At 51.0% G+C, this 12,392-nt stretch overlaps 1 protein-coding gene across 2 annotated transcripts in view; it reads left to right on the top strand.

Moving 5' to 3' along the window:
- DNASE1 (deoxyribonuclease 1) overlaps positions 1–12,392 on the top strand; it is a 33,871-nt gene that overhangs the window by 11,514 nt on the left and 9,965 nt on the right. Inside the window, exons 2-3 of one of the 2 annotated variants that reach the window (XM_037729907.1) lie at positions 4,703–5,206; positions 7,185–7,309. The gene's annotated coding sequence lies outside the window, so the exon portion shown is untranslated. Of the gene's footprint in view, positions 1–4,702; positions 7,310–12,392 lie in introns of both variants that reach the window. The other variant, XR_005196320.1, reaches the window with a different exon arrangement.

The following is a 12,392-nucleotide window of genomic DNA, read 5'->3' as shown; positions in this document are numbered from 1 at the left end:
GAGTAGCTGGGACTACAGGCGCATGCCACTTTGCCCTGCTAATTTTTTGTATTTTTAGTAGAGACGAGGTTTCACTGTGTTAGCCAGGATGGTCTCCATCTCCTGACCTCGTGATCTGCCCTCCTCGGCCTCCCAAAGTTCTGGGATTATAGGCATGAGCCCCCTTACCCTGCCCAAAGTCTGCTTTTTGTGCCTTGTAATTTTTTTGTTGAAAACCAGACTTGATGTACTTGTTAAAAGGAATTGAGGAGGCCAGGCACGGTGGCTCACAGCTGTAATCCCAGCACTTTGGGAGGCCAAGTGGGGAGGATCACTTGAGCCCAGGAATTCAAGACCAGCCTGGGCAACATAGAGACCCCATCTCTACTAAAAATACAAAAACTAGCCGGGCATGGTGGCACCCACCTGTAATTCCAGCTACTCTGGAGGCTGAGGCACGATAATTGCTTGAACCTGGGAGGCAGAGGTTGCAGTGAGTCGAGATCTCACCGCTGCACTCCAGCCTGGGAGACAGAGTGAGACTCTGTTTAAAAAAAAAAAAAAAAGTAACTGAGGAAAATAGCCCTTGAGTGTGAGTATTTTAGTTTATCTGGCTAAGAGTTAGGCTCTGTCTACTGTTGGCTGTAAGTATAGGTATCAGAAGTAAAATTTCCTCCTATGTCTGTTTTTTTCTTCCTTGGGTTTCCCTAGAGACTTGTTAAATAAAGTCTGAGATACGCAGGTTTTTCTGTTCTTTTCCCCTGTTATTATATAGGAGCCCTAAGTATGTGGTAGGAAGGAGGGAATTAAGTCCTGTGACTAGGTCTCGATCTTTCTGTGAGCCTGTGCCCCTGGCATGTGACTTTCACCAGCACTTCTCACTTAGGATTTTTGTCCGCTTTGGTGAAACAGGAAGGAAGAGGGGGCTGGAGTTAGGCCTTTTCTTTCCTGCCTGTAGAAGGCTTCAGGGTGCTTAAGTTGGGTCAGCCTTTCCCTTAGTCTGATTAGGGTCTTGTAAAACCCGATTAGGTTGGGCTCCTATAAAATAGTCTCCCCTGTAAGAACAGAAAGCTCTGAACATATTCCACATGGCTGCTTTCCTCTTACCCCTGCCAGAAGCATGAGGGGATTTTTTATTTTTATTTTTTAATTTTGAGATGGAGTCTTACTCTGTTGCCCAGGCTGGAGTTCAGTGGCACAATCTTGGCTCACTGCAACCTCTGCTGCCCGGGTTTAAGCAATTCTTCTGCCTCAGCCTCCTGAGTAGCTGGGATTATAGGTGCATGCCACCACACCTGGCTAATTTTTAGTAGAGACCTGGTTTTACCATCTTGGCCAATAGAGACGGGGTTCAAGATCTTGATCCACCCACCTCAGCCTCTGAAAGTGCTGGTATTACAGGCATGAGCCACCATGCCCAACCCACATGAGGGGATTTTTTCTCTGGTCTTAAGTGTGAGAACCTGGTAGGGCTCATGGAGGTCAAGTCCACATTGAGTCTCCAGCAGTTCATGAATTGCTGTGTAAGTTTTCCCACCCTCGTTTCTGTTCCTGGGCTTCTGCTCATGTAGGCTCCACTTCACTGTGTTGACCTGTCTCAGTGTAAGGGGCAGTCATTTGCCCTGTAACTTCAATTCTCTGATGCATCTAAAAGGCGTTGTTTTCCAGTTCAGTTTTTTTCTTGTAAGGACGGTAGTGACAACTTGTAAGCTCCTTACATTTGTGACCAAGGAAGAAAAGTCCTTTGCCTTCGTTTTTAAATATATTTGGTGGATAAAGATAATTTTCCAGTTAAAAAAACAAGAAAATAAAAATAATTCCAGTTGACAGGATTTTGTGGGTTTTGTTTTTTTTTCCCCAATACCTTAAGAATGTTACTTCTGGGGGCCGGGCGCAGTGGCTTACGCCTGTAATCCCAGCACTTTGGGAGGCCGAGGCAGGTGGATCACGAGGTCAAGAGATCGAGGCCATCCTGGTCAACATGGTGAAACCCCGTCTGTACTAAAAATACAAAAAATTAGCTGGGCATGGTGGCACGTGCCTGTAATCCCAGCTACTCAGGAGGCTGAGGCAGGTGAATTGTCTGAACCCAGGAGGCAGAGGTTGCGGTGAGCCGAGATCACGCCGTTGCACTCCAGCCTGGATAACAAGAGCAAAACTGTGTCAAAAAAAAAAAAGAGTGTTACTTCTGGCGAGGCATGGTGGCTCACGCCTATAATCCCAGCATTTTGGGAGGCCTAGGAGGGCGGATCACAAAGTCAGGAGATCGAGACCATCCTGGCCAACATGGTGAAACCCGTCTCAAAAAATACAAAAATAGCCAGGCATTGTGGCCCACGCCTGTAGTCCCAGTTACTCAGGAGGCTGAGGCAGGAGAATTGCTTGAACCTGGGAGGCAGAGGTTGCGGTGAGCCAAGATTGCACCATTGCACTCCAGCCTGGGTGACAAGAGTGAGACTCCCACTCAAAAAAAAAAAAAAAAAAAAAGTTACTTCTTTGTCTTCTGGCTTGCAGCAGAAGTATCATGTCATTCTTAACTGTATTTATCAGTATATAATATACTTTTCAGGTTAACTGCTTTTAAGACTTTAAATTTAACACTGGTTTTCTACAACTTGATTATGATGTGTCTTGGTACAGCTTTCTTGAGGCTTCTTGACCTTCTTGGATGTGTGAGTTTATAGTTTTGATCATATTTGGTAAATTTTGCTTATTTCTTCAAATACGGTTTCTGTCGCCTCTTTTTTTTTCTAGGACTTTCAATTATGTGCACATTAGACAGGTTGATCGTGTGCAACAGTTTTTTTCTCTTTGCCTTATTTGAGTAGTTTCAATTGCTATGTCTTTAAATTCATGAGTCTTTTCTCTTTCAGTGTTTATTTGATGTTAATTCCATCCAGTGCATTTTTTTCATTTCAGATATTGTGTTTACTGTCTCTGGAACTTCCATTTGGATCTTTCTTTATCTTCCATTTTGTCATCATGCTCATGTTTCCCTTTACCTTCTTAAATACATGATGCTTATTTTTATTAACTATTGTCTGCTAGTTCCTTGAACAGCAGAAATCTGTCATTTCTAGGTCAGTTTCTATTGACTGTTTATGGTTAGAGGTCGTATCTTCCTCTCTTTCTTGCATGTCTGTTGCAGCAGTTTATTATTGCCTCTCAACTCTAAATCAGCCCTTCATTGGCCCTTGTGATACTGGAACATTTCTCCTTTGCCCCATGCTAGTCTTTGTCAGTGAAAAGTGTTGAGGAGAAAGGGCATTTCTTTGTTCTGTGCATTTTGCTTACACCTGTCTGTGACTTGAACTGGCATGTGGGACACATAGGGTGCTCAGGCAGCTTTCAGGCAGGTCCCATAGCACCCCAGCTAGCCTCCTGGGAGCTTTCTGGTGAGTTCAACAGCACCCCACCCCTACACCCCTGCTTTCCAGCACTTCTCAAACAGCCTTCTAGCTCACTGTGTTAGCACCCTTGCAAGTGGTTCCTGGGCTCTGGCCTTGTCCTGGGACAGCCCAGTGAACTTCATCTATTGGGTAGTTGTGACCATACCCTCTCCTCGGTCTGAATCCTTCCCTTAGTTACCTCCCTTTACCCTAGGGTGTTCTGTAGATTTCTCTTTATTCCCTCTTAGTTAACTCCCTGTAAATAGTTAATAATTCTTACACTAAACTTCCCTTGTTTAAGGAACCATGTGGTTTCTGTCTCCTGGCTGGACTCTGACTGATAGACCTGGTGATTTTTTAAATTAGATGCTGAATATTGTGAGTTTTAAATTGTTGGCTGGGCTGGGTGTGGTGACTCACACCTGTAATCCCAGCCCTTTGGGAGGCTGAGGAAGGTGGATCACTTGAGCTTAGGAGTTCAAGACAGCCTGGGCAAGTAGTGAGATCCCATCTCTACAAAAAATAAATTGTTGACTGCTGAATTTTGTTGAATTCCTTTGAATAGTATTGGGTTTGGGTGTAGAATGCAGTTAAGTCTCTTGAAAGCAGCAATCCTTTAGAGGCTTCTAAGTTTAGTTCAGTGGGTCCAGTGCTGCTTTAGTCTGCAGTTGATTTAGCTCAGTTACTAAGGGTGATGCCCTTCTGCGGATTCTATACAGTACCCTGTGAATTAAGAGATCTCTCCAGAATGGCTTGTGGGAACACAAATACTCCCTGCGTGAACTCTGGGGATTGTTTTGTTTGCTCCTTAGGATTCTTTCCTGGGCCTCCTTGTACAGTTTTTCTCACTCAGGCACAGATCTGTTTTCAGCTAAAGACTCCAGGGGACCCTCTGCAGATCCTGGCTCTGCCTCTTTGTGCGGCTGCCTCCTCCCAGGACTCTGCCCTGCAAATAGCAGCCGCCTTGGCCTCCGTGACCTGTAAACTCCATCTTCCCAACTCAGAGAGACTGCAGGATACGGCTGAGTTTCCCCTCCCTGTGCTGCAGCCTGGAACCTGTCTCCTGGCTGTAACTGGTGCAGTCATAGGACCCGCTCTCTGGTTTTCCTTCTCTCGGGGGTCACTGTCCTGCACTGTTTTCCACTGACTGAAGATAAAAGTATTTTGTCCAGTTTTCCAGGTGTTCACGGGTCCCTGTTGCTCCATCCTACATGGGTATATAAACGGAGAACCAACAAAACAGCCTGTCAGGAGCTTGCTGAAGTTTCAGCATAGGTGGTGCCTGCTGGCTAAGCTGATGGGCATGATTAACACTCTCCTTTACCTTCTTACAGTAACCACCATGTGAATGGGAATGGCAAGACAGCAAAGGCTCGCTCAGTGAGCGACGCAACACCAGCGTGGGTTGCGGTCTCCCCATCAAGTTGCATGTCACTAGATTTCTGTGGCTGTCACTGCTGGGCCCAGGTGCCTCTGAAGATCAGCACCTCCTCATGGGCTCAAGCAAGGACAGGAGCCATTCACCCATGAGCTCGAAAGAACAGAGCCCCTGTCCTGCCTCGATGGCTCCACCGTGTCTCCAGAGGACTTTGGACAATGGGGAGCTGGCCCAGTAAGGCCACCCGTGTGTGGTCACTTGGCTTTTTTTTCACCCAGCCCCCAGGTACTGTTGCTGCTCCTGTCTGAGGCCCCATCCACAGCCACAGCTGTGGCGGGGTGGCTGGTGGTGGCCAGTGTGGCCCTGCTGCAGCTCCATGCTGGGGAGGGGTGTGGCCCAAAAAGCAACTACCCCTTCCTGTGGGCCAGTGGGGAGGATCCTAGGAAGCAGCCCTGGCAAGGTGAGTGGACGTGTTGATGTGGTGAGAGGTGAGAAGCAGTACTGCTCCCAGAGCCCTGTGATTCCTGGGGGGATGAGGCTGGCAGATGCCTTGCCTGCTCTCCTGGGTGCTTTCCTGTTCCCAGGGCTGGGACCTTGGAGGGAGTCTGTGTCTGCCCATGTTCGAGGGCCCAGCATAGGCAGGCCCTCTGGGGAGCCCTTCGTGGCTTGTGGGGATTCTGGGGCAGGGCAAGGGACAGCATCTTCCACCCACCACAGGCTTTGGGAGGCGTCTGTCCTGAAGGCCACCCCTGTGGGAAGGCCTCTTTCGTGTGACTCCTTCCCCATGAAACGGCTTCTCCATACTGTTCAGCCCCACAGGTGCCCTGAGAAAACACAATGTGCTTTCTCACACATCACAGCCCCCAGAGAAGAGTTTGGTTACAGAGAATCTGACAGTTCATGGCCTCCTGAGGGTGGGTCAGTGGGAAAAGTCCCCAGGGGAGCTTGGGGCCCAAGGCCTCCCACGGCCCGGGTGTGGCTGCCCACTGGGAGGCCCACATTGCCTCAGTGTCCTGCGTTCGGGGTGCCTGAGGGCTGGAAGGGGAGCAAGGGCCGGGGACCAGCGGCTCACAGGGACCTGGGGAGATGGGGAGAACTGTGGAAGCAGCCTTCCCAGCCATCCCACCCAGGGAAGGAGTGGCCAGGGTTGGAAGAAATACAGCACTACCTTGGCCTTGGTCTTGGCCTCAGACCCGAGGGTCTGGCTATAGCTGTGGTGGCAGCTATGTCGTGGGGGCCGCATCATGGCCCTGGCATTGGCCCCAGGACTGTGGGCCAGCACAGACCATCACGAAGTTTCTGCTGGGCTCGGTGTGGGAGCCCCTCCTAGCCATGGAGACAGGCCACGTCAGCCCCCCAGGATCTGTTGCCCGACAGCTCTCAGTCTTTTGCCTGGGGCCTCTGTGTCACGTGGAATCATTCTGAGTTCTCTGCTTTCTGGCGGCGATATCTTCTAAGCACTGCTTACTCCGCAGACCGTCCTGCCCTCCTGTTAGAAGCCATCCGTGGGCACTCCAGTGTCACCTGTGGTAACTCCTGCATTTTGCCAGGCTATGGGATGTGGAGACTGAAGAGTCCAACTTGGCCAGAAGCCTGACCCTCACTCATTCCTCAGAGAGGCCTCACATTGAGCAGGGACAGCCAGCAGCTGGAGAGAGTGGAGCCCTGACACTGGCTGCAGAACAGAGGTGCTCTCTGACACCCCTTTCATCCAGCATGTTCTCCGTGAGCACCTGCCGTGCCCGGGCCTCACTCTGTGCTGCCGGCTGAGCCCAGCTCTTGTGGGCTTGCGTGAGGCTGACTGCCGTGTGAGCTGCATGTGATCTTCAGTGAGGAGTAGACACGCAGGGCGGAGGTTGGGGGGTAGGACGGCATGTGCTCGCAGACACTGGATGATACGAAAGAGGCTCTAGCGAAGGAAAGGACAAGCCGCGGAGGAAGCAGAGCGCTGAAGGGAGGGACAGTGCGATGGCCTGAAACTGTCAACCTGAAACAAGCAGTAGAGTCTGCAAATGAGCCCCAGGGCTAGCCCTGGGGAGGAAGCAGCAGTGACGTGAGGGTCTTGTCAGAAGCCTCTAGGGGCAGGGTAGGGCCTGTACTGAGGACAGACACGCCCATGGTCTTTGAGGAGCTGTAGGGTGAGCTTCTGGTGGAAGCAGTTTCCATGTCCTGGCACGTGCTGTCTCGTTAGGACATCAGACATGACCCTGGAGTTCACATGAGGATGCAGAGGTCTTCCGTTCCAGAGGACACTTGGCTGGGCAGAGGGACACGGCCTTGCGTCCCTGGTGCGCTCTTGTTGTCTGGCACACCACTGAATGGGACATCTGTGGCTGGGAGATGTCCTTGTGGCCTGTGCTAGTTAGACCAGCCTGGCTGGTTATCAGTCTACATCCTCACCCACTCCCCTTTTCAGTGAGTTATTCCCGGTCCCACAGGCTCTGCCTCTGGTGTGGAAGAGGCGTACCCGCCAAGGACCAGAGGAGCTGGCCACCGTTCAGAAGGCCCCAGCTCGAAGGCCAGTAGACCCGCCCGGAAGCTCCACGCAGGCAAGCTTGCAGAGGTGAGTCCCACTTCCTGTTCCTGCTCGGGCGCTTCTCCCTAGGGCAGGATGCTGAGAAGCTGGCCAGGGGTGGCTGCTGAGTGGCAGAGAAGCCAGAGAGCTGCAGGAAATAGCCTGGGGCTGGGAGACCAAGATGGGGGCTCTGGGCTGCTGAGGCGCTGGACCTGAGGGGCCAAGACCCTTGAGCAAGAGGAGCCAGAGAAGAGAGACATTCAGTACTGGTCTCTCTCTCTCGCCATTTGCTGATGAAGCTGCTTAAGGCAGAGGAGCAGAAAGTGGCTGAAAAGCAGAGCAGGATTTTTGGCAGTTTTATGGAGTTAGGGAATAGTGTGGGGCCTATCAGGTGGAAGGGCCCTAAGAAATATCTCAGGCTCAGGCCGGGTGTGGTGGCTCAAACTTGTAATCCCCACACTTTGGGAGGCCAAGAGGGGCTGATCACAAGGTTGGGAGATCGAGACCATCCTGGCTAACATGGTGGAACCTCCACTAAAATACAAAAAAATTAGCCAGGCGTGGTGGCACGTGCCTGTAATCCCAGCTACTCAGGAGACTGCACCGGGACACTTGCTTGAACCCAGGAGGGTGAGGTTGCAGTGAGCCAAGATTGTGCCACTGCACTCCAGCCTGGGCAACAGAGTGACTCCATCTCAAAAAAAAAAAAAAAAAAAAAAAAAAGAACGAAAAGAAATATCCCAGGCTGTCATCTGGGACCAACCCTGTCTCACCTGGGACAAGCCACAGGCGGGCTGGTCTTTACAAGGACTGCAGAGGAGCTCAGGGTCAGTGGAGTCCCTGATCCGCCTGTGGCCGCTTGTCCACTGATGTCCACCATGGAGCAGGTGAGCTGTCCCTGTCAGGGGACACGTCCAGACCCCCCGCGACGCTCAGTTGAAGGCAACCAGGTACGCTGGGAAAGGGGATGACTTGAGAGCAGGGGTTTGAGTGTGAGGCAGGAGAATCGCTTGAGCCCACAAGGCAGAGGCTGCAGTGAGCTGGGACTGCATTCCTTCACTCCAGCCTGGGCAACAGGTGAGACTGGCTCTCAAAAAAATGAAATAAAGATTTTTAAAAATTAGCTGTGTATGGTGGTACATATCTGTGGTCCCAGCTACTTGAGAGACTGAGGAGGGAGGACTGTTAGTGTCTAGGAGGTAGCGGCTGCAGTGAGCTATGAGTGCACCACTGCCCTCCAAACTGGGCCGCAGAATGAGACCCCATCTCAAGAAAAAAAGAAAAAAAATTACAAATCCAGTAGGTGTATTAACCAGCAGATTAGAGTCAGCTGAAAAAAGGATAGTGCTCTAGAAGCAAGGTCAACAGAAAACACCTTGTTCAGGCTGGCACCGTGGCCACTCCTGCAGCCACAGCACTTCGGGAGGCTAAGGTAGGCAGATCAGTTGAGCTCAGGCATTCAAGACCAGCCAGGGCAACATGGCAAAACCCCATCTCTACAAAAAAATTTAAAAATGAGCCAGGCCTAGTGGTGCATGCCTGTGGTTCCAGCTTCTTGGGAGGCTACAGTGAGCTGAGACTGTGCCACAGCACTCCAGCCTGGGCAGCAGAGTGAGAGACCCTGTCTCATTTCCTTAAAAATGGAAAAAAAAAAAAAAAAAGAATTTAAAAAGGAAATGCCTTGCAGATACCACCACAAGCAGCTCACTTTATGCTGTCTGTCCTTTTCCTGGTCTCTCAGGGTGCCCTCCCTGTCTTTTCTGTGGCCCCCCCCCCAGCCTTGGACAGGGAGGTGGCCTGGCTGAGAAGGCCTTTGTACTTGGGAGAGACCGAGGTGGCTTTGGAATTGGGGAGTCACTTTTCATTGCGACCCTGTTGGAAACATCAGCGTGCTGGATTAGCCTTGTGGCTTTGTTTCGATCCTCACTGGGAACCTGAGTTCTCATTGTCCTCAGGGACCCAGGCTGCGGGTGTGCTAAGCTTCCCAGGCAGCTGAGAAAGCGGCTTTTGGGACAAACTTATTTTCATTTGCATCTCTCCTAAAAGCAGAGTGCACAAAAGCAGCAGCACTGGGAGTGTGTGGGGAGGGACAGGCAGCCAGCGGAGGCTGAGCCAGGATGCCATGGTTCAGGCCCACACCTCATGCAGGCGAGTGCCAACCTTCCGTAGCAGGCTGGGGTGGGGAAGGGGTGGTCTGCTGCAGAGCGTGACTGTGCAGCTGTTGCGAATCTTTGCAATTCAGATGTGTAGTGTTCTGAGAAATTTCCCATCCTGGTTATTGCTTTCTTTATAATGAAGAGAAATAAATTCATGAGTGATGGTGTGCCCGGGCTAGGGCATAGGGCAAGGGCAGTGCACTGGGCTGTGGTGACTGCGTCCTCCTCAGGTGTGGGGCAGGGGCTACAGCATTGTCATGGCAAAGACACTGGCATTTTTACCTGAGCACAGGATAGTAACCCTTTTTGGATTTTCTGTTTGTTTTGAGATGGAGTCTTGCTCTGTTGCCAGGCTGGAGTACAGTGGCGAGATCTCGGCTCACCACAACCTCCGCCTCCTGGGTTCAAGCAATTCTCCTGCCTTGGCCTCCTGAGTAGCTGGGACTACAGGTGTCTACCACCACCCCCAGCTGATATCTGTATTTTTAGTAGAGAAGGGGTTTCACTGTGTTAACCAGGCTGGTCTTGATCTCTTTACCTCGTGATCCACCTGCCTCACCCTCACAAAATGCTAAAATTACAGGCATGAGCCACCACGCCTGGCTGGTAGTAGCTCTTTATCCTCTAAGATGCTTTGTCCCTGGGGCCAGCAAACACCTCCCAAGGGAGAATAGAGCAGGAACCCCAGATTTGCCAGCCGAGGGCAGGTAGGCCTTGTGGGGCCGTGGAAGCCACTGCACTGCTGGGAGGTTCCAGTCAGCTGAAGCCCGGTGTCCAAGCACCACCTGGACGCCCTGCAGTGTCCACTTGCTGGGTTCTCAAGAGTTTTCTCTGGGGGGCCTGTTGGGGTGGGGCACTCTTGCCTGGCCTGGAGCTGCTAGATGGGAGGTGGGTTTGTGGCTCAGCTGTGTCCAGCGGTGGCTGGCTGTGGAGCGTCTCCTCTGCTTCAGTAATACTTTAATGGGCGAGAAAGACCACTGTTTTCTGGGCTACGCTTCCTGGAGCTTGTGTTCCTGGAAGCCAGCCATAAACAAGCTGGCCATAAATGAGGGTAAACAGGTACCTGAGTAAACACACCAGAGCAAATCAGCCGCATAGGCCCAGCAGAGATGAACCTGCGGCCATGGTGGCTATAGGGGTTGAGTGGGGAGAGGATGTCCTCTGAAGAGGTGACATTTAAGCTGAAACTGGAATGACAAGAAGGCCCGAGGTCTCCAGGCAGAGCGGAAAGCTCAGGGATCAGAATCCAGTAGGTCACAGTAAGCATTGGGTTTCGCGTTAGGGACAATGAGAAACTGATGACGGATTTTAAGTAGGGGAATAATGAGATCTAATTACATATTTGCAAGATATTCCGGGAGCTGTAAGGACAGCTGGGACAGGTACCTGGAAGCAGGGTGGCTACAGGGAGAGGCAGTGGTGACAGGGCTGGTGTGGAGGCTGCAGGATCTGGAGGGCGTGCAGGATCTGGAGGGCGTGTAGGCTCAGGGTGCATGGGGGGTGGGGCTGGGGGTGGAGCCCAGAATGATCTCAGGTATTCTAGCACCTGGATGGTGGTGGGGCCACAGACATGAGCAGGGAAGGCCTCATGCCCATCAGACCTGTCTGAGGGGAGACGTCCCATCCACGACAAAGCCCCTGCTTCAGAGGACAGCAGGGGAGTGTTTGCTGAGCAGGCATAAGCAGAGGGTCTTTCTAAGATGCAGATCTGGGCATTTTAATTTTTTTGCGTGTGGTTTCATCTTACCATTAACTTTTACCTTATTTTGGATGTTGCATCATATTCAGCAGGATTGCTTAAAAATCTTTTGATTTATAGAATTTTAAGAAACTAATCATGGGATTCTTTTTTCTTTTTTGAGAACAAGTCTCCCTCTGTCATCCAGGCTGGAGTGCAGTGGCTTGATCTCTGCTCACTGCAACCTCCACCTTGGGTTCAAGAGAGTCTCCTGCCTCAGCTTCCCGAGTAGCTGGAACTACATGGCTAAGTTTTTGTATTTTTAGTAGAGATGGGGTTTCACTGTGCTAGGTCTCAATCTGCTGACCTCCTGATCTGCCCACCTCGGCCTCCAAAAGTGCTGGGATTACAGGCATGAGCCACCGCGCCCGGCCTTTTTTCTTCTTTCTGTGATAAGGTCTTGCTCTGTCATCCAGGCTGGAGTGCAGTGGTGCAATCATGGCCCATTACAGCTTTGGCCTTCCAGGCTCAAGCAGTCCTCCTGCCTCAGCCTCCCAAGTAGCTGGGACCAGAGATATGTGCCTCTATGCCTGGCTAATTTTTAAATTTTTTGTTGAGACAATTTCTTGCCATGTTACCTATACTGGTTTTAAACTACTGGGCTCAAGCAGTCCTCCCACTATGGCCTCCCAAAGTGCTGGAATTACAGGCATGAGGCACCATACTCAGCCAGAAAATTTCAGCATATTCAAAAGTAGAGACTAATATTAAAAACCTTCATGTACTCAATACCCAGCCTCAGGGTAATTTTGAAGCAAATCCCAGGTACCAGACCACTTCGTCTTTCAGTATTTTATTAATAGTACGTGACTCTGAAATACAAGGCCAGGTGCTATAGCTCACACCTGTAATCCCAACATTTTGGGAAACCAAGGCAGGAGGATCACTGGAGCCCAGGAGTTTGAGACCAGCCTGGGCAACATAGTGAGACCCCCACCCCATCAAAAAAAAATATTTTTTTTAATTAGCCAGGTGTGGTGGCTCACACCTGTAATCCTAGCACTTTGGGAGGCTGAGGTGGGCGGATCATTGGAGGCCAGAATTTCAAGACCGCCCTGGCCAACATGATGAAACCCTATCTCTACAAAAAATACAAAAATTAGCCAGACACGGTGGTGCATGTCTGTAATCCCAGCTACTAGGGAGGCTGAGGCAGGAGAATTGCTCGAACCTGGGACGCGGAGGTTGCAGTTAGCCGAGATGGTGCCACTGCACTCCAGCATGGGTGGTAGAGCAA

The sequence above is a fragment of the Cebus imitator genome, unplaced genomic scaffold (assembly GCF_001604975.1).
Source record: "Cebus imitator isolate Cc_AM_T3 unplaced genomic scaffold, Cebus_imitator-1.0 Scaffold322, whole genome shotgun sequence".
Lineage (NCBI taxonomy): Eukaryota > Metazoa > Chordata > Mammalia > Primates > Cebidae > Cebus > Cebus imitator.
This window is presented reverse-complemented; position numbering and strand designations above follow the sequence as displayed.